This window comes from Danio rerio, chromosome 12 (assembly GCF_052040795.2).
Source record: "Danio rerio strain M-AB ecotype USA chromosome 12, GRCz13ab, whole genome shotgun sequence".
Classification (NCBI taxonomy): domain Eukaryota; kingdom Metazoa; phylum Chordata; class Actinopteri; order Cypriniformes; family Danionidae; genus Danio; species Danio rerio.
Window position 1 is genome coordinate 49,569,182 of NC_141032.1, and position 23,469 is coordinate 49,592,650.

Genomic DNA, 23,469 nt, shown 5'->3' on the forward strand with positions numbered 1-23,469 from the left:
CCACGCCCCCAAACTGGTCCCAAAGACTGCCATTATAACTGGCCTACATGCATATCTTTGCTTAGCAGTGTCCTATTGATTTGGGGGTTGGCTCATTTGACTTGGACAGCCAACCACATTCAAGTTCACTCTGTAGCCTCGCCCATAGCAACAAAACAGAGTACCCTAGCAACCAATCATCAACAGCTATATCTCAGCATCGGAACATCGTAGAGACTTGGGGATTGGCTCGTTTGACTCATGCTAGCAAACGGAACTTCCTATATGCTACACATGCTAGCAGTGACTAGCTACATGCTAATATTGACTAGCCAAGTACTGTAACTTGCTAGAAATGCTCACTAAGTATAAATATTTCATCAGGCATGTATGTGAGGCTTGCCTAGTAACCACCCAGGGTACCCTAGCAACTGCCTAGCAACCACCCAAATTACCCTAGCAACCGCCTGGCAACCACCTAGCAACCGCCTAGTAACGTCTTAGTAAGGGCCTAGCGACCACTCAGGACAACCTAGCAACCGCCTAGCAACGCCTTAGCAACCACTCAGAATACCCTAGCAACCACCTAGCAACACCTTAGCAACCACCTAGCAACCACTTAGGACACCTTAGCAACCGCCTAGCAACACCTTAGCAACCACCTAGCAACCACTCAGGACACCCTAGCAACCACCTAGCAACACCTTAGCAACCACCTAGCAACCACTCAGGACACCCTAGCAACCGCCTAGCAACACCTTAGCAACCACCTAGCAACCACTCAGGACACCTTAGCAACCACCTAGCAACGCCTTAGCAACCACCTAGCAACCACTTAGGACATCTTAGCAACCGCCTAGCAACACCTTAGCAACCACCTAGCAACCACTCAGGACACCATAGCAACCGCCTAGCAACACCTTAGCAACCACTCAGAATACCCTAGCAACCGCCTAGCAACGCCTTAGCAACCACTTAGAATACCCTAGCAACCACCTAGCAACACCTTAGCAACCACCTAGCAACCACTCAGAACACCCTAGCAACCGCCTAGCAACACCTTAGCAACCACCTATCAACCACTTAGGACACCTTAGCAACCACCTAGCAACACCTTAGCAACCACCTAGCAACCACTCAGAACACCCTAGCAACCGCCTAGCAACACCTTTGCAACCACTTAGCAACCACTCAGAAGACCCTAGCAACCACCTAGCAACCACTCAGGACACCCTAGCAACCGCCTAGCAACATCTTAGCTACCACCATTTCTTACCTTTCCAGTGCTATTGCCCAGTTTAGTACCAGTTTGTACCCCATCGATTTGCCACGCAAACCCCATTCACATTTCCTTTAGGAAATGTACAATTCTAGTTATTCTTCTTCTTCCTTCTTCTTCTTCTTCTTCCGTACACTTTTTCGGCGCGTAACTAGTCCCGCAGCTTTCGTCCCAGACCCTTGAAAGTGGGCTCAAATCGTGCGGCTTTATCGGGAATGGTGTGCTATGACTTTTGTAAGGGGTGGGTGGTTTTGGGGCCCCGCAGGGGCCCCAAAACCACCCCCCAAAACGCATTGACTTAACATTACGCCCAACTTTGACAGATTATAGCGCCAAGTGTGAAATTCATAGAAATATGGGATTCACAGCATCTGTAGGGGGTTGCAGCCTAAGTGAGAACATACCCCGCAAGGGGGTATAAGTTGCACCCCTGGGGCTCTAGGACGTCCCAAAGTGCTCCCATTGACTTACATTGGCCCCATTGACTCCCATTCATTTTTCTAGAACAGCACTAACGCCCCCGCGAAATGGGACGACCTTTAAAGCGTTATAGCGCCAAGTGTGAAATTCGTAGAAATATGGGATTCGCAACATCTGTAGGGGGTTGCAGCCTGTATGAGAACATACCCCAAAAAGGGGTATAAGTTGTACCCCTGAGGTGCTAGGACGTCCCAAAGGGGTCCCCATTGACTTTACATGGGCCATTGACTCCCATTCATTTCTTGACTCACATGTCAATCACATTACATAGCAGTGTCATACAGACTTGGGGGTTGCCTTACTTGACTGAGGCAACCAATCAGCATCTCAATATGATTTTGAAGCTCACAAGCCACGCCCCCCCAAACCATTTAAAGACCCTTAATAACTGCCCCATTGACTTAACATGGGGTGGGATGTCACATTGCACATCCCATTGACTTCCATTATAAAGGTCACACATCTATAACATTACATAGGAGTGTCATAGAGACATGGGGGTGGGCTCATTTGACTCAGGCAACCAATCAGCATCACTATATGATAATGAAGCTCACAAGCCACGCCCCCAAATTGATCCCATAGACTTCTATTATAATTGGGCTAGATGCATATCTTTGCATTGCAGTGTCATATAGGCTTAGGGGTTGGCTCATTGGACCCAGACAACCAATGAGCATCTCAATATGGTAATGAAGCTCACAAGCCACGCCCCCAAACTGGTCCCATAGACTGCCATTATAACTGGCCTACATGCATATCTTTGCTTAGCAGTGTCCTATTGACTTGGGGTTTGGCTCATTTGACTTGGACAGCCAACCACATTCAAGTTCACTCTGCAACCTCGCCCATAGCAACAAAACAGAGTACCCTAGCAACCGTTCATCAACAGCTATATCTCAGCATCGGAACATCGTAGAGACTTGGGGATTGCCTTGTTTGACTCATGCTAGCAAACGGAACTTCCTATATGCTACACATGCTAGCAGTGACTAGCTACATGCTAATATTGACTAGCCATGTACTGTAACTTGCTAGAAATGCTTACTAAGTATAAATATTTCATCAGGCAAGTATGTAAGGCTTGCCTAGTAACCACCCAGGGTACCCTAGCAACTGCCTAGCAACCACCCAAATTACCCTAGCAACCGCCTAGCAACCACCTAGCAACCGTCTAGTAACGCCTTAGTAAAGGCCTAGCGACCACTCAGGACACCCTAGCAACCGCCTAGCAACGCCTTAGCAACCCCTTAGAATACCCTAGCAACCACCTAGCAACGCCTTAGCAACCACCTAGCAACCACTCAGGGCACCCTAGCACTGTTGCTAGCATGATGCTAGCAACTCGATTAGCATGTTGCTAGCATCATGCTAACACGATTAGCATAACGCTAGCTACATGCTAATCATGTTAGCATGATGCTAGCAACTCGATTAGCATGTTGTTAGCATGATGCTAACACGATTAGCATCATGCTAGCTACATGCTAATCATATTAGCATGATGCTAGCAAGTCGATTAGCATGTTGCTAGCATCATGCTAACACGATTAGCATCATGCTAGCTACATGCTAATTATGTTAGCATGATGCTAGCAACTCGATTAGCATGTTGTAAGCATGATGCTAATATGATTAGCATCATGCTAGCTACATGCTAATCATATTAGCATGATGCTAGCAAGTCGATTAGCATGTTGCTAGCATGATGCTAACACGATTAGCATCATGCTAGCTACATACTAATCATGTTAGCATCATGCTAGCAACTCGATTAGCATGTTGCTAGCGTGATGTTAACACAATTAGCATCATGCTAGCTGCATGCTAATCATGTTAGCACGATGCTAGCAACTCGATTAGCATGTTGTTCTATTGCCCAGTTTACTACCGTTTTGTACCCCATCGATTTGCCACGCAAACCCCATTCACATTTCCTTTAGGAAATGTACAATTCTAGTTAATGGGGTTTGCCTTAGGCAAAGTCCATTCTTACTATTGTGGTTTATTATTCTTCTTCTTCCTTCTTCTTCTTCTTCTTCTTCTTCTTCTTCCGTACACTTTTTCGGCGCGTAACTAGTCCCGCAGCTTTCGTCCCAGACCCTTGAAAGTGGGCTCAAATCGTGCGGCTTTATCGGGAATGGTGTGCTATGACTTTTGTAAGGGGTGGGTGGTTTTGGGGCCCCGCAGGGGCCCCAAAACCACCCCCCAAAACGCATTGACTCAACATTACGCCCAACTTTGACAGATTATAGCGCCACGTGTGAAATTCATAGAAATATGGGATTCACATCATCTGTAGGGGGTTGCAGCCTAAGTGAGAACATACCCCGCAAGGGGGTATAAGTTGCACCCCTGGGGCTCTAGGACGTCCCAAAGTGCTCCCATTGACTTACATTGGCCCATTGACTCCCATTCATTTTTCTAGAACAGCACTAACGCCCCCGCGAAATGGGACGATCTTTGAAGCGTTATAGCGCCAAGTGTGAAATTCGTAGAAATATTGGATTCGCAACATCTGTAGGGGGTTGCAGCCTGTATGAGAACATACCCCAAAAGGGGGTATAAGTTGTACCCCTGGGGTGCTAGGACGTCCCAAAGGGGTCCTCATTGACTTTACATGGCCCATTGACTCCCATTCATTTCTTGACTCACATGTCAATCACATTACATAGCAGTGTCATACAGATTTGGGGGTTGCCTTACTTGACTGAGGCAACCAATCAGCATCTCAATATGATTTTGAAGCTCACAAGCCACGCCCCCCAAACCATTTAAAGACCCTTAATAACTGCCCCATTGACTTAACATGGGGTGGGATGTCCCATTGCACATCCCATTGACTTCCATTATAAAGGTCACACATCTATAACATTACATAGGAGTGTCATAGAGACATGGGGGTGGGCTCATTTGACTCAGGCAACCAATCAGCATCACTCTATGATAATGAAGCTCACAAGCCACGCCCCCAAATTGATCCCATAGACTTCTATTATAACAGGGCTGGATGCATATCTTTGCTTAGCAGTGTCCTATTGACTTGTGGGATGGCTCATCTGACTCAGACAACCAATGAGCATCTCAATATGATAATGAACCTCACAAGCCACGCCCCCAAACTGGTCCCATAGACTGCCATTATAACTGGCCTACATGCATATCTTTGCTTAGCAGTGTCCTATTGACTTGGGGGATGGCTCATCTGACTCAGACAACCAATGAGCTTTTCAATATGATAATGAAGCTCACAAGCCACGCCCACAAATTGGTCCCATAGACTGCCATTGTAACTGGTCTAGATGCATATCTTTACATAGCAGTGTCATAGAGACATGGGGGTTGGTAAATTTGACTTAGACAGCCAACCACATTCAAGTTCACTCTGTAACCTCGCCCATAGCAACAAAACAGAGTACCCTAGCAACCATTCATCAACAGCTATATCTCAGCATCGGAACATCGTAGAGACTTGGGGATTGGCTCGTTTGACTCATGCTAGCAAACGGAACTTCCTATATGCTACACATGCTAGCAGTGACTAGCTACATGCTAATATTGACTAGCCATGTACTGTAACTTGCTAGAAATGCTTACTAAGTATAAATATTTCATCAGGCATGTATGTGAGGCTTGCCTAGTAACCACCCAGGGTACCCTAGCAACTGCATAGCAACCACCCAAATTACCCTAGCAACCGCCTAGCAACCACCTAGCAACCGCCTAGTAACGCCTTAGTAAGGGCCTAGCGACCACTCAGGACACCCTAGCAACCGCCTAGCAACGCCTTAGCAACCACTTAGAATACCCTAGCAACCACCTAGCAACACCTTAGCAACCATCTAGCAACCACTTAGGACACCCTAGCAACCGCCTAGCAACGCCTTAGCAACCACCTAGCAACCACTCAGGACACCCTAGCAACCGCCTAGCAACACCTTAGCAACCACCTAGCAACCACTCAGAACACCCTAGCAACCGCCTAGCAACACCTTAGCAACCACCTAGCAACCACTCAGAACACCCTAGCAACCGCCTAGCAACACCTTAGCAACCACCTAGCAACCACTCAGGACACCTTAGCAACCGCCTAGCAACCACCTAGCAACAATTCAGAACACCCTAGCAACCGCCTAGCAACCACCTAGCAACCACTCAGAACACCCTAGCAACCGCCTAGCAACCACCTAGCAACCACTCAGAACACCCTAGCAACCGCCTAGCAACACCTTAGCAACCACCTAGCAACCACTCAGGACACCTTAGCAACCGCCTAGCAACACCTTAGCAACCACCTAGCAACCACTTAGAACACCCTAGCAACTGCCTAGCAACACCTTAGCAACCACCTAGCAACCACTTAGAACACCCTAGCAACCGCCTAGCAACCACTTAGGACACCTTAGCAACCGCCTTGCAACACCTTAGCAACCACTCAGAACACCCTAGCAACCATTCAGAACACCCTAGCAACCAAAACAAATACATTGTACCCCATCGATTTGCCACGCAAACCCCATTCACATTTCCTTTAGGAAATGTACAATTCTAGTTATAATTATTCTTCTTCTTCCGTGCGTTTTTCGGCGCGTAACTCGTCCCGCAGCTTTCGTCCCAGACCCTTGAAAGTGGGCTCAAATCGTGCGGTCTTATCGGGAATGGTGTGCTATGACTTTTATAAGGGGTGGGGGGTTTTTTGGCCCCGCAGGGGCCAAAAAACCCCCCCAAAAAATCCCATAGACTTTACATTGAGCCGAACTTTGACGAATCACAGCGCCGAGTGTGAATTTCATAGAAATATGGGATTCACAGCATCTGTAGGGGGTTGCAGCCTAAGTGAGAACATACCTCGCAATGGGGTAAAAGTTGCACCCCTGGGGCTCTAGGACGTCCCAAAGCTCTCCCATTGACTTACATTGTCCCCATTGACTCCCATTCATTTTTCTAGGAGAGCACTAAACGCGCCGCGAAATGGGACGACCTTTAAAGCGTTATAGCGCCAAGTGTGAAATTCGTAGAAATATGGGATTCGCAACATCTGTAGGGGGTTGCAGCCTGTATGAGAACATACCCCAAAAAGGGGTATAAGTTGTACCCCTGGGGTGCTAGGACGTCCCAAAGGGGTCCCCATTGACTTTACATGGCCCATTGACTCCCATTCATTTCTTGACTCACATGTCAATCACAGTACATAGCAGTGTCATACAGACTTGGGGGTTGGCTTACTTAACTGAGGCAACCAATCAGCATCTCAATATGATTTTGAAGCTCACAAGCCACGCCCCCCCAAACCATTTAAAGACCCCTAATAAGTGCCCCATTGACTTAACATGGGGTGGGATGTCCCATTGCACATCCCATTGACTTCCATTATAAAGGTCACACATCTATAACATTACATAGGAGTGTCATAGAGACACGGGGGTGGGCTCATTTGACTCAGGCAACCAATGAGCATCTCAATATGATAATGAAGCTCACAAGCCACGCCCCCAAACTGGTCCCATAGACTGCCATTGTAACTGGTCTACATGCATATCTTTGCTAAGCAGTGTCCTATTGACTTGGGGGTTGGCTCATCTGACTAAGACAACCAATGACCATCTCAATATGATAATGAAGCTCACAAGCCACGCCCCCAAACTGGTCCCATAGACTGCCATTATAACTGGCCTACATGCATATCTTTGCTTAGCAGTGTCCTATTGACTTGGGGTTTGGCTCATTTGACTTGGACAGCCAACCACATTCAAGTTCACTCTGCAACCTCGCCCATAGCAACAAAACAGAGTACCCTAGCAACCATTCATCAACAGCTATATCTCTGCATCGGAACATCGTAGAGACTTGGGGATTGGCTCGTTTCACTCATGCTAGCAAACGGAACTTCCTATATGCTACACATGCTAGCAGTGACTAGCTACATGCTAATATTGACTAGCCATGTACTGTAACTTGCTAGAAATGCTTACTAAGTATAAATATTTCATCAGGCAAGTATGTAAGGCTTGCCTAGTAACCACCCAGGGTACCCTAGCAACTGCCTAGCAACCACCCAAATTACCCTAGCAACTGCCTAGCAACCACCTAGCAACCGTCTAGTAACGCCTTAGTAAAGGCCTAGCGACCACTCAGGACACCCTAGCAACCGCTTAGCACCGCCTTAGCAACCCCTTAGAATACCCTAGCAACCACCTAGCAACGCCTTAGCAACCACCTAGCAACCACTCAGGGCACCCTAGCACTGTTGCTAGCATGATGCTAGCAACTCGATTAGCATGTTGCTAGCATCATGCTAACACGATTAGCATAAAGCTAGCTACATGCTAATCATGTTAGCATGATGCTAGCAACTCGATTAGCATGTTGTTAGCATGATGCTAACACGATTAGCATCATGCTAGCTACATGCTAATCATATTAGCATGATGCTAGCAAGTCGATTAGCATATTGCTAGCATGATGCTAACACGATTAGCATCATGCTAGCTACATGCTAATTATGTTAGCATGATGCTAGCAACTCGATTAGCATGTTGCTAGCATGATGCTAATATGATTAGCATCATGCTAGCTACATGCTAATCATATTAGCATGATGCTAGCAAGTCGATTAGCATGTTGCTAGCACGATGCTAACACGATTAGCATCATGCTAGCTACATGCTAATAATGTTAGCATCATGCTAGCAACTCGATTAGCATGTTGCTAGCATGATGCTAACACTATTAGTATCATGCTAGCTACATGCTAATCATATTAACATGTTGCTAGAACCTCGATTAGCATGTTGTTGCTTTTTGGCCAGTACGGTCATGCATTTTACCCCATCGATTTGCCACGCAAACCCCATTCACATTTCCTTTAGGAAATGTACAATTCTAGTTAATGGGGTTTGCCATAGGCAAAGTCCATTCTTACTATTGTGGTTTATTATTCTTCTTCTTCCTTCTTCTTCTTCTTCCTTCTTCCGTCCTGTTTTTCGGCGCGTAACTAGTCCCGCAGCTTTCGTCCCAGACCCTTGAAAGTGGGCTCAAATCGTGCGGTCTTATCGGGAATGGTGTGCTATGACTTTTATAAGGGGTGGGGGGTTTTTTGGCCCCGCAGGGGCCAAAAAACCCCCCCCAAAATCCCATAGACTTAACATTGAGCCAAAATTTGACGAATCACAGCACCGAGTGTGAAATTCATAGAAATATGGGATTCACAGCATCTGTAGGGGGTTGCAGCCTAAGTGAGAACATACCCCGCAAGGGGGTATAAGTTGCACCCCTGGGGCTCTAGGACGTCCCAAAGTGGTCCCCATTGACTTACATTGGCCCATTGACTCCCATTCATTTTCTAGACACTCGTAAGATACTATTCCCGGAAATCGCCGTAGCGCCAACACCGAAATTCGTAGAGACATGGGATTCGCGACATCTCGAGAGGGTTATAAGAGGCTTCAAACCACACCCCGAAACGCGGTAAATGTTGTACCCCTGGGGAGCTAGGACGTCCCAAAGTCTCCATTGACTTTACATGGAGCCGAACTTTGACGAATCACAGCGCCAAGTGTGAATTTCATAGAAATATGGGATTCACAACATCTGTAGGGGGTTGCAGCCTAAGTAAGAACATACCCCGAAAGGGGTTATAGGTCGCACCCCTGGGGCTCTAGGACGTCCCAAAGTGGTCCCCATTGACTTTACATTGCCCATTGACTCCCATTCATTACATTGACTCCCATTATAAATGTCATATGTCAATCACAGTACATAGCACTGTCATACAGACTTGGGGGTGGGCTTATTTGACTCAGGCAACCAATCAGCATCTCATTATGATTTTGAAGCTCACAAGCCACGCCCCCCCAAACCACTTAAAGACCCCTAATAAGTGCCCCATTGACTTAACATGGGGTGGGATGTCCCATTGCAGATCCCATTGACTTCCATTATAAAGGTCACACATCTATAACATTACATAGGAGTGTCATAGAGACACGGGGGTGGGCTCATCTGACTCAGACAACCAATCAGCATCTCAATATGATAATGAAGCTCACAAGCCACGCCCCCAAATGGGTCCCATAGACTTCTATTATAATAGGGCTAGATGCATATCTTTGCATTGCAGTGTCATATAGGCTTAGGGGTTGGCTCATTGGACTCAGACAACCAATGAGCTTTTCAATATGATAATGAAGCTCACAAGCCACGCCCCCAAACTGGCCCCATAGACTGCCATTGTAACTGGTCCATATGCATATCTTTGCTTAGCAGTGTCCTATTGACTTGGGGGTTGGCTCATTTGACTTGGACAGCCAACCACATTCAAGTTCACTCTGTAACCTCGCCCATAGCAACAAAAGAGAGTACCCTAGCAACCATTCATCAACAGCTATATCTCAGCATCAGAACATCGTAGACACTTGGGGATTGGCTCGTTTCACCCATGCTAGCAAACGGAACTTCCTATATGCTACACATGCTAGCAGTGACTAGCTACATGCTAATATTGACTAGCCAAGTACTGTAACTTGCTAGAAATGCTTACTAAGTATAAATATTTCATCAGGCATGTATGTGAGGCTTGCCTAGTAACCACCCAGGGTACCCTAGCAACTGCCTAGCAACCACCCAAATTACCCTAGCAACCGCCTAGCAACCACCTAGCAACTGCCTAGTAACGCCTTAGTAAGGACCTAGCGACCACTCAGGACACCCTAGCAACCGCCTAGCAACGCCTTAGCAACCACTTAGAATACCCTAGCAACCACCTAGCAACGCCTTAGCAACCACCTAGCAACCACTCAGAACACCCTAGCACTGTTGCTAGCATGATGCTAGCAACTCGATTAGCATGTTGCTAGCATCATGCTAACACGATTAGCATAACGCTAGCTACATGCTAATCATGTTAGCATGATGCTAGCAACTCGATTAGCATGTTGTTAGCATGATGCTAACACGATTAGCATCATGCTAGCTACATGCTAATCACATTAGCACGATGCTAGCAAGTCGATTAGCATGTTGCTAGCATGATGCTAACACGATTAGCATTATGCTAGCTACATGCTAATTATGTTAGCATGATGCTAGCAACTCGATTAGCATGTTGTTAGCATGATGCTAACATGATTAGCATCATGCTAGCTACATGCTAATCATATTAGCATGATGCTAGCAAGTCGATTAGCATGTTGCTAGCATGATGCTAACACGATTAGCATCATGCTAGCTACATGCTAATCATGTTAGCATCATGCTAGCAACTCGATTAGCATGTTGTTCTATTGGCCAGTTTAGTACCGTTTTGTACCCCATCGATTTGCCACGCAAACCCCATTCACATTTCCTTTAGGAAATGTACAATTCTAGTTAATGGGGTTTGCCTTAGGCAAAGTCCATTCTTACTATTGTGGTTTATTATTCTGTCTTCTTCTTCTTCTTCCGTACACTTTTTCGGCGCGTAACTAGTCCCGCAGCTTTCGTCCCAGACCCTTGAAAGTGGGCTCAAATCGTGCGGCTTTATCGGGAATGGTGTGCTATGACTTTTGTAAGGGGTGGGTGGTTTTGGGGCCCCGCAGGGGCCCCAAAACCACCCCCCAAAACGCATTGACTCAACATTACGCCCAACTTTGACACATTATAGCGCCAAGTGTGAAATTCATAGAAATATGGGATTCACAGCATCTGTAGAGGGTTGCAGCCTAAGTAAGAACATACCCCGCAAGGGGGTATAAGTTGTACCCCTGGGGCTCTAGGACGTCCCAAAGTTTTCCCATTGACTTACATGGGCCCCATTGACTCCCATTCATTTTTCTAGAACAGCACTAACGCCCCCGCGAAATGGGACGACCTTTAAAGCGTTATAGCGCCAAGTGTGAAATTCGTAGAAATATGGGATTCGCAACATCTGTAGGGGGTTGCAGCCTGTATGAGAACATACCCCAAAAAGGGGTATAAGTTGTACCCCTGGGGTGCTAGGACGTCCCAAAGGGGTCCCCATTGACTTTACATGGCCCATTGACTCCCATTCATTTCTTGACTCACATGTCAATCACAGTACATAGCAGTGTCATAGACTTAGGGGTTGGCTTATTTGACTTAGGCAACCAATCAGCATCTCTATATGATTTTGAAGCTCACAAGCCACGCCCCCCAAACCATTTATAAAGACCCTTAATAACTGCCCCATTGACTTAACATGGGGTGGGTCGTCCCATTGCACATCCCATTGACTTCCATTATAAATGTCACACATCAATAACATTACATAGGAGTGTCATAGAGAAATGGGGGTGGGCTCATTTGACTCAGGCAACCAATCAGCATCACTATATGATTATGAAGCTCACAAGCCACGCCCCCAAATGGGTCCCATAGACTTCTATTATAATAAGGCTAGATGCATATCTTTGCATAGCAGTGTCATACAGACTTAGGGGAAGGCTCATCTGACTCAGACAACCAATCAGCTTTTCAATATGATAATGAAGCTATTAAGCCACGCCCACAAATCAATTTAAATACCCTTAATAACTGTTCCATTTACTGCCATTTTAACTGGTCTACATGCATATCTTTGCATAACAGTGTCCTAAAGACTTAGGGGTTGGCTCATTGGACTCAGACAACCAATGAGCTTTTCAATATGATAATGAAGCTCACAAGCCACGCCCCCAAACTGGTCCCATAGACTGCCATTATAACTGGACTACATGCATATCTTTGCTTAGCAGTGTCCTTTTGACTTGGGGGTTGGCTCATTTGACTTGGACAGCCAACCACATTCAAGTTCACTCTGCAACCTCGCCCATAGCAACAAAACGGAGTACCCTAGCAACCGTTCATCAACAGCTATATCTCAGCCTCGGAACATCGTAGAGACTTGGGGATTGGCTCGTTTGACTCATGCTAGCAAACGGAACTTCCTATATGCTACACATGCTAGCAGTGACTAGCTACATGCTAATATTGACTAGCCATGTACTGTAACTTGCTAGAAATGCTTACTAAGTATAAATATTTCATCAGGCAAGTATGTGAGGCTTGCCTAGTAACCACCCAGGGTACCCTAGCAACTGCCTAGCAACCACCCAAATTACCCTAGCAACCGCCTAGCAACCACCTAGCAACCGCCTAGTAACGCCTTTGTAAGGGCCTAGCGACCACTCAGGACACCCTAGCAACCGCCTAGCAACGCCTTAGCAACCACTTAGAATACCCTAGCAACCACCTAGCAACAACTCAGGGCACCATAGCACTGTTGCTAGCATGATGCTAGCAACTCGATTAGCATGTTGATAGCATCATGCTAACACGATTAGCATCACGCTAGCTACATGCTAATCATGTTAGCATGATGCTAGCAACTCGATTAGCATGTTGTTAGCATGATGTTAACACGATTAGCATCATGCTAGCTACATGCTAATCATATTAGCATGATGCTAGCAAGTCGATTAGCATGTTGCTAGCATCATGCTAACACGATAAGCATCACGCTAGCTACATGCTAATCATGTTAGCATGATGCTAGCAACTCGATTAGCATGTTGTTAGCATGATGCTAACACGATTAGCATCATGCTAGCTACATGCTAATCATATTAGCATGATGCTAGCAAGTCGATTAGCATGTTGTTAGCATTATGCTAACATGATTAGCATCATGCTAGCTACATGCTAATCATATTAGCATGATGCTAGCTAGTCGATTAGCATGTTGCTAGCATGATGCTAACACGATTAGCATCATGCTAGCTACATGCTAATCATGTTAGCATCATGCTAGCATCTCGATTAGCATGTTGCTAGCGTGATGTTAACACAATTAGCATCATGCTAGCTGCATGCTAATCATGTTAGCACGATGCTAGCAACTCGATTAGCATGTTGTTCTATTGCCCAGTTTACTACCGTTTTGTACCCCATCGATTTGCCACGCAAACCCCATTCACATTTCCTTTAGGAAATGTACAATTCTAGTTAATGGGGTTTGCCTTAGGCAAAGTCCATTCTTACTATTGTGGTTTATTATTCTGTCTTCTTCTTCTTCTTCTTCCGTACACTTTTTCGGCGCGTAACTAGTCCCGCAGCTTTCGTCCCAGACCCTTGAAAGTGGGCTCAAATCGTGCGGCTTTATCGGGAATGGTGTGCTATGACTTTTATAAGGGGTGGGTGGTTTTGGGGCCCCGCAGGGGCCCCAAAACCACCCCCCAAAACGCATTGACTCAACATTACGCCCAACTTTGACAGATTATAGCGCCAAGTGTGAAATTCATAGAAATATGGGATTCACAGCATCTGTAGGGGGTTGCAGCCTAAGTGAGAACATACCCCGCAAGAGGTTATAAGTTGCACCCCTGGGGCTCTAGGACGTCCCAAAGTGCTCCCATTGACTTACATTGGCCCATTGACTCCCATTCATTTTCTAGACACTCGTAGATACTATTCCCGGAAATCGCCGTAGCGCCAACAGTGAATATCGTAGAGACATGGGATTCGCGACATCTCGAGAGGGTTATAGGAGGCTTCAAACCACACCCCGAAAGGCGGTAAATGTTGTACCCCTGGGGAGCTAGGACGTCCCAAAGTCTCCATTGACTTTACATGGAGCCGAACTTTAACCAATCACTGCGTCCATTGTGAATTTCATAGAAATATGGGATTCACAACATCTGTAGGGGGTTGCAGCCTAAGTGAGAACATACCCCGAAAGGGGGTATAGGTCGCACCCCTGGGGCTCTAGGACGTCCCAAAGTGGTCCCCATTGACTTTACATTGCCCATTGACTCCCATTCATTACATTGACTCCCATTATAAATGTCATATGTCAATCACAGTACATGGCAGTGTCATACTGACTTGGGGGTGGGCTTATTTGACTCAGGCAACCAATCAGCATCTCATTATGATTTTGAAGCTCACAAGACACGCCCCCCAAACCACTTAAAGACCCCTAATAAGTGCCCCATTGACTTAACATGGGGTGGGATGTCCCATTGCAGATCCCATTGACTTCCATTATAAAGGTCAGACATCTATAACATTACATAGGAGTGTCATAGAGACACGGGGGTGGGCTCATTTGACTCAGACAACCAATCAGCATCTCAGTATGATAATGAAGCTCACAAGCCACGCCCCCAAACTGGTCCCATAGACTGCCATTATAACTGGCCTACATGCATATCTTTGCTTAGCAGTGTCCTATTGACTTGGGGGATGGCTCATCTGACTCAGACAACCAATGGGCATCTCAATATGATAATGAATCTCACAAGCCACGCCCCCAAACTGGTCCCATAGACTGCCATTATAACTGCTCTACATGCATATCTTTGCTTAGCAGTGTCCTATTGACTTGGGGGTTGGCTCATTTGACTTGGACAGCCAACCACATTCAAGTTCACTCTGTAACCTCGCCCATAGCAACAAAACAGAGTACCCTAGCAACCGTTCATCAACAGCTATATCTCAGCATCGGAACATCGTAGAGACTTGGGGATTGGCTCGTTTGACTCATGCTAGCAAACGGAACTTCCTATATGCTACACATGCTAGCAGTGACTAGCTACATGCTAATATTGACTAGCCAAGTACTGTAACTTGCTACAAATGCTTACTAAGTATAAATATTTCATCTGGCATGTATGTGAGGCTTGCCTAGTAACCACCCAGGGTACCCTAGCAACTGCCTAGCTACCACCAAATTACCCTAGCAACCGCCTAGCAACCACCTAGCAACCGCCTAGTAACGCCTTAGTAAAGGCCTAGCGACCACTCAGGACACCCTAGCAACCGCCTAGCAACGCCTTAGCAACCACTTAGAATACCCTAGCAACCACCTAGCAACACCTTAGCAACCACCTAGCAACCACTTAGGACACCTTAGCAACCGCCTAGCAACACCTTAGCAACCACCTAGCAACCACTCAGGACACCCTAGCAACCGCCTAGCAACGCCTTAGCAACCACTTAGAATACCCTAGCAACCACCTAGCAACACCTTAGCAACCACTTAGCAACCACTTAGGACACCTTAGCAACAGCCTAGCAACGCCTTAGCAACCACTCAGAACACCCTAGCAACCGCCTAGCAACGCCTTAGCAACCACTTAGAATACCCTAGCAACCACCTAGCAACACCTTAGCAACCGCCTAGCAACACCCTAGCAACCACCTAGCAACCACTCAGGACACCCTAGCAACCGCCTAGCAACCACCTAGCAACCACTTAGGACACCTTAGCAACCACCTAGCAACACCTTAGCAACCACCTAGCAACCACTCAGGACACCCTAGCAACCGCCTAGCAACACCTTAGCAACCACCTAGCAACCACTCAGAACACCCTAGCAACCATTCAGAACAACCTAGCAGCCAAAACAAATACATTTTACCCCATCGATTTGCCACGCAAACCCCATTCACATTTCCTTTAGGAAATGTACAATTCTAGTGTTACTATTACTGTTCACTTTTTCAAAACTTCGGCGCGCAACTCCGGCCGCATTTTTTGCCCTACAATGATGAGTGAGGTGTCAAATCGACCGGCCTGTTGAGGAGAGGTGTGCTATGATTTTTCAAAGAGGGTGGGGGTACACTGCCCCCATGAGGGGCAAGAAAGTAAACCCCAAAATCCCCATGGACTTAACATGGACACAAAATGGCTGACATTGATATCTAGATTAGAGAGTCGTAGAAGCTTGGGAGTGGGCTCATTTTACTCCGCCTATCAAGTCGGTATTAAGTAGTGACATAACAAATTTGTAGACACTCCCTAGCAACCACTTTAGGCCCCCTAACAACCATATAACAACATAAACAAGCTATATTTTAGCACAGGAATATCGTAGAAAGACAGGGTTTGGGTTCTTTTGATGCAGGCTGATCAAATCTCTATCGTCTTCACCTATTACAAAGGCGTTGCCACACCCTAGCAACCATTTACATTACCCTAGCAACCACATAAACACATGAATTTAACCATTTCTTACCTTTCCAGTGCTATTGCCCAGTTTAGTACCATTTTGTACCCCATCGATTTGCCACGCAAACCCCATTCACATTTCCTTTAGGAAATGTACAATTCTAGTGTTACTATTACTGTTCACTTTTTCAATCCTTCGGCGCGCAACTCCGGCCGCATTTTTTGCCCTAGACTGATGAGTGAGGTGTCAAATTGGCCGGCCTGTTGAGGAGAGGTGTGCTATGATTTTTCAAAGAGGGTGGGGGTACACTGCCCCCATGAGGGGCAACAAAGTAACCCCCCAAATCCCCATAGACTTAACATGGACACAAAATGGCTGACATTGATATGTAGATTAGAGAGTCGTAGAAGCTTGGGAGTGGGCTCATTTTACTCCGCCTATCGAGTCGGTATTAGGTAGTGACATAACAAGGTTGTAGACACTCCCTAGCAACCACTTTAGGCCCCCTAACAACCATATAACAACATAAACAAGCCATATTTTAGCACAGGAATATCGTAGAAAGACAGGATTTGGGTTCTATTGATGCAGTTTGATCAAATCTCTATCGTCTTCACCTATTACAAAGGCGTTGCCACACCCTAGCAACCATTTACATTACCCTAGCAACCACATAAACACATGTATTGAATCATTTCTCTGCATTTATTGCTATTTTGCCCAGTTTAGTACCATTTTGTACCCCATCGATTTGCCACGCAAACCCCATTCACATTTCCTTTAGGAAATGTACAATTCTAGTTAATGGGGTTTGCCATAGGCAAAGTCCATTCTTACTATTGTGGCTGGTTTATTATAATTATTCTTCTTCTTCCGTGCGTTTTTCGGCGCGTAACTCGTCCCGCAGCTTTCGTCCCAGACCCTTGAAAGTGGGGTCAAATCGTGCGGTCTTATCGGGAATGGTGTGCTATGACTTTTATAAGGGGTCGGGGGTTTTTTGGCCCCGCAGGGGCCAAAAAACCCCCCCAAAAAATCCCATAGACTTTACATTGAGCCGAACTTTGACGGATCACAGCGCCGAGTGTGAATTTCATAGAAATATGGGATTCACCACATCTGTAGGGGGTTGCAGCCTGAGTGAGAACATACCTCGCAAGGGGGTATAAGTTGCACCCCTGGGGCTCTAGGACGTCCCAAAGTGCTCCCATTGACTTACATTGGCCCCATTGACTCCCATTCATTTTTCTAGAAGAGCACTAAACGCGCCGCGAAATGGGACGACCTTTAAAGCGTCATAGCGCCAAGTGTGAAATTCGTATAAATATGGGACTCGCAACATCTGTAGGGGGTTGCAGCCTGTATGAGAACATACCCCAAAAAGGGGTATAAGTTGTACCCCTGGGGTGCTAGGACGTCCCAAAGGGGTCCCCATTGACTTTACATGGCCCATTGACTCCCATTCATTTCTTGACTCACATGTCAATTACAGTACATAGCAGTGTCATACAGACTTGGGGGTTGGCTAACTTGACTGAGGCAACCAATCAGCATCTCAATATGATTTTGAAGCTCACAAGCCACGCCCCCCCAAACCATTTAAAGACCCTTAATAACTGCCCCATTGACTTAACATGGGGTGGGGCGTCCCATTGCACATCCCATTGACTTCCATTATAAAGGTCACACATCTATAACATTACATAGGAGTGTCATAGAGACATGGGGGTGGGCTCATTTGACTCAGGCAACCAATCAGCATCACTCTATGATAATGAAGCTCACAAGCCACGCCCCCAAATTGATCCCATAGACTGCCATTATAACAGGGCTGGATGCATATCTTTGCTTAGCAGTGTCCTATTGACTTGTGGGATGGCTCATCTGACTCAGACAACCAATGAGCATCTCAATATGATAATGAACCTCACAAGCCACGCCCCCAAACTGGTCCCATAGACTGCCATTGTAACTGGTCTACATGCATATCTTTGCTTAGCAGTGTCCTATTGACTTGTGGGATGGCTCATCTGACTCAGACAACCAATGAGCATCTCAATATGATAATGAACCTCACAAGCCACGCCCCCAAACTGGTCCCATAGACTGCCATTATAACTGGCCTACATGCATATCTTTGCTTAGCAGTGTCCTATTGACTTGGGGGATGGCTCATCTGACTCAGACAACCAATGAGCATCTCAATATGATAATGAACCTCACAAGCCACGCCCCCAAACTGGTCCCATAGACTGCCATTATAACTGGCCTACATGCATATCTTTGCTTAGCAGTGTCCTATTGACTTGGGGGATGGCTCATCTGACTCAGACAACCAATGAGCTTTTCGATATGATAATGAAGCTCACAAGCCACGCCCCCAAACTGGTCCCAAAGACTGCCATTGTAACTGGTCTAGATGCATATCTTTACATAGCAGTGTCATAGAGACATGGGGGTTGGTAAATTTGACTTAAACAGCCAACCACATTCAAGTTCACTCTGTAACCTCGCCCATAGCAACAAAACAGAGTACCCTAGCAACCGTTCATCAACAGCTATATCTCAGCATCGGAACATCGTAGAGAGTTGGGGATTGGCTCGTTTGACTCATGCTAGCAAACGGAACTTCCTATATGCTACACATGCTAGCAGTGACTAGCTACATGCTAATATTGACTAGCCAAGTACTGTAACTTGCTAGAAATGCTCACTAAGTATAAATATTTCATCAGGCATGTATGTGAGGCTTGCCTAGTAACCACCCAGGGTACCCTAGCAACTGCCTAGCAACCACCCAAATTACCCTAGCAACCGCCTAGCAACCACCTAGCAACCGCCTAGTAACGCCTTAGTAAGGGCCTAGCGACCACTCAGGACACCCTAGCAACTGCCTAGCAACGCCTTAGCAACCACTCAGAATACCCTAGCAACCACCTAGCAACACCTTAGCAACCAACTACCAACCACTCAGGACACCCTAGCAACCGCCTAGCAACACCTTAGCAACCACCTAGCGACCACTCAGAACACCCTAGCAACCGCCTAGCAACCACTCAGGACACCCTAGCAACCACCTAGCAACACCTTAGCAACCACCTAACAACCACTCAGGACACCCTAGCAACCGCCTAGCAACACCTTAGCAACCGCCTAGCAACCACTCAGAAAACCCTAGCAACCACCTAGCAACACCTTAGCAACCACCTAGCAACCACTCAGAACACCCTAGCAACCACCTAGGAACACCTTAGCAACCACCTAGCAACCACTCAGAACACCCTAGCAACCACCTAGCAACACCTTAGCAACCACCTAGCAACCACTCAGGACACCTTAGCAACCGCCTAGCAACACCTTAGCAACCGCCTAGCAACCACTCAGAACACCCTAGCAACCACCTAGCAACCACTCAGGACACCCTAGCAACATCTTAGCAACCACCATTTCTTACCTTTCCAGTGCTATTTTGCCCAGTTTAGTACCATTTTGTACCCCATCGATTTGCCACGCAAACCCCATTCACATTTCCTTTAGGAAATGTACAATTCTAGTGTTACTATTACTGTTCACTTTTTCAATCCTTCGGCGCGCAACTTCGGCCGCATTTTTTGCCCTACAATGATGAGTGAGGTGTCAAATCGACCGGCCTGTTGAGGAGAGGTGTGCTATGATTTTTCAAAGAGGGTGGGGGTACACTGCCCCCATGAGGGGCAAGAAAGTAACCCCCAAAATCCCCATAGACTTAACATGGACACAAAATGGCTGACATTGATATCTAGATTAGAGAGTCGTAGAAGCTTGGGAGTGGGCTCATTTTACTCCGCCTATCAAGTCGGTATTAAGTAGTGACATAACAAATTTGTAGACACTCCCTAGCAACCACTTTAGGCCCCCTAACAACCATATAACAACAAAAACAAGCCATATTTTAGCACAGGAATATCGTAGAAAGACAGGGTTTGGGTTCTTTTGATGCAGGTTGATCAAATCTCTATCGTCTTCACCTATTACAAAGGCGTTGCCACACCCTAGCAACCATTTACATTACCCTAGCAACCACATAAACACATGAATTTGACCATTTCTTACCTTTCCAGTGCTATTGCCCAGTTTAGTACCATTTTGTACCCCATCGATTTGCCACGCAAACCCCATTCACATTTCCTTTAGGAAATGTACAATTCTAGTGTTACTATTACTGTTCACTTTTTCAAAACTTCGGCGCGCAACTCCGCCCACAATTTTTGCCCTAGCCTGATGAGTGAGGTGTCAAATCGACCGGCCTGTTGAGGAGAGGTGTGCTATGATTTTTCAAAGAGGGTGGGGGTACACTGCCCCCATGAGGGGCAAGAAAGTAACCCCCAAAATCCCCATAGACTTAACATGGACACAAAATGGCTGACATTGATATCTAGATTAGAGAGTCGTAGAAGCTTGGGAGTGGGCTCATTTTACTCCGCCTATCAAGTCGGTATTAAGTAGTGACATGACAATCATGTAGACACTCCCTAGCAACCACTTTAGGCCACCTAACAACCATATAAGAACATAAACAAGCCATATTTTAGCACAGGAATATCGTAGAAAGACAGGGTTTGGGTTCTTTTGATGCAGGTTGATCAAATCTCTATCGTCTTCACCTATTACAAAGGCGTTGCCACACCCTAGCAACCATGTACATTACCCTAGCAACCACATAAACACATAAATTTAACCATTTCTCCACATTTACTGCTATTTTGCCCAGTTTAGTACCATTTTGTACCCCATCGATTTGCCACGCAAACCCCATTCACATTTCCTTTAGGAAATGTACAATTCTAGTGTTACTATTACTGTTCACTTTTTCAAAACTTCGGCGCGCAACTCCGCCCGCATTTTTTGCCCTAGAATGATGAGTGAGGTGTCAAATCGACCGGCCTGTTGAGGAGAGGTGTGCTATGATTTTTCAAAGAGGGTGGGGGTACACTGCCCCCATGAGGGGCAAGAAAGTAACCCCCAAAATCCCCATAGACTTAACATGGACACAAAATGGCTGACATTGATATGTAGATTAGAGAGTCGTAGAAGCTTGGGAGTGGGCTCATTTTACTCCGCCTATCAAGTCGGTATTAAGTACTGACATAACAAATTTGTAGACACTCCCTAGCAACCACCTTAGGCCCCCTAACAACCATATAACAACATAAACAAGCCATATTTTAGCACAGGACTATCGTAGAAAGACAGGGTTTGGGTTCTTTTCATGCAGGTTGATCAAATCTCTATTGTCTTCACCTATTACAAAAGCGTTGCCACACCCTAGCAACCATTTACATTACCCTAGCAACCACATAAACACATGAATTTAACCAATTCTCCACATTTACTGCTATTTTGCCCAGTTTAGTACCATTTTGTACCCCATCGATTTGCCACGCAAACCCCATTCACATTTCCTTTAGGAAATGTACAATTCTAGTTATTATTCTTCTTCCGTACGTTTTTTCGGCGCGTAACTAGTCCCGCAGCTTTCGTCCCAGACCCTTGAAAGTGGGGTCAAATCGTGCGGTCTTATCGGGAATGGTGTGCTATGACTTTTATAAGGGGTGGGGGGTTTTTTGGCCCCGCAGGGGCCAAAAAACCCCCCCAAAAATCCCATAGACTTAACATTGAGCCGAACTTTGACGAATCACAGCGGCGAGTGTGAATTTCATAGAAATATGGGATTCACAGCATCTGTAGGGGGTTGCAGCCTAAGTAAGAACATACCTCGCAAGGGGGTAAAAGTTGCACCCCTGGGGCTCTAGGACGTCCCAAAGTGCTCCCATTGACTAACATGGGCCCCATTGACTCCCATTCATTTTTCTAGAAGAGCACTAAACGCGCCGCGAAATGGGACGACCTTTAAAGCGTTATAGCGTCAAGTGTGAAATTCGTAGAAATATGGGATTCGCAACATCTGTAGGGCGTTACAGCCTGTATGAGAACATACCCCAAAAAGGGGTATAAGTTGTACCCCTGAGGTGCTAGGACGTCCCAAATGGGTCCCCATTGACTTTACATTGCCCATTGACTCCCATTCATTTCTTGACTCACATGTCAATCACATTACATAGCAGTGTTATACAGACTTGGGGGTTGCCTTACTTGACTGAGGCAACCAATCAGCATCTCAATATGAATTTGAAGCTCACAAGCCACGCCCCCCCAAACCATTTAAAGACCCTTAATAACTGCCCCATTGACTTAACATGGGGTGGGATGTCCCATTGCACATCCCATTGACTTCCATTATAATGGTCACACATCTATAACATTACATAGGAGTGTCATAGAGACATGGGGGTGGGCTCAGTTGACTCAGGCAACCAATCAGCATCACTATATGATAATGAAGCTCACAAGCCACGCCCCCAAATTGATCCCATAGACTTCTATTATAATTGGGCTAGATGCATATCTTTGCATTGCTGTGTCATATAGACTTAGAGGTTGGCTCATGGGACCCAGACAACCAATGAGCATCTCAATATGATAATGAAGCTCACAAGCCACGCCCCCAAACTGGTCCCATAGACTGCCATTATAACTGGCCTACATGCATATCTTTGCTTAGCAATGTCCTATTGGCTTGGGGGATGGCTCATCTGACTCAGACAACCAATGAGCATCTCCATATGATAATGAATCTCACAAGCCACGCCCCCAAATTGATCCCATAGACTGCCATTATAACTGGCCTACATGTATATCTTTGCATAGCAGTGTCATAGAGACATGGGTGTTGGTTCTTTTGACTTAGACAGCCAACCACATTCAAGT

General features: G+C 46.1%; 1 long non-coding RNA gene across 1 annotated transcript; it reads right to left on the reverse strand.

Annotated features, from left to right (window-relative positions):
* Nucleotides 1-13,792: 13,792 nt before the first annotated feature.
* Nucleotides 13,793-22,471, reverse strand: LOC147841594 (uncharacterized). Its single transcript, XR_015504749.1, has 4 exons — nt 22,035-22,471; nt 19,848-20,126; nt 18,757-19,599; nt 13,793-14,882 (listed from the first exon to the last, which is right to left on the reverse strand). It is a non-coding gene; the product is annotated as an uncharacterized LOC147841594 (long non-coding RNA).
* Nucleotides 22,472-23,469: the final 998 nt, after the last annotated feature.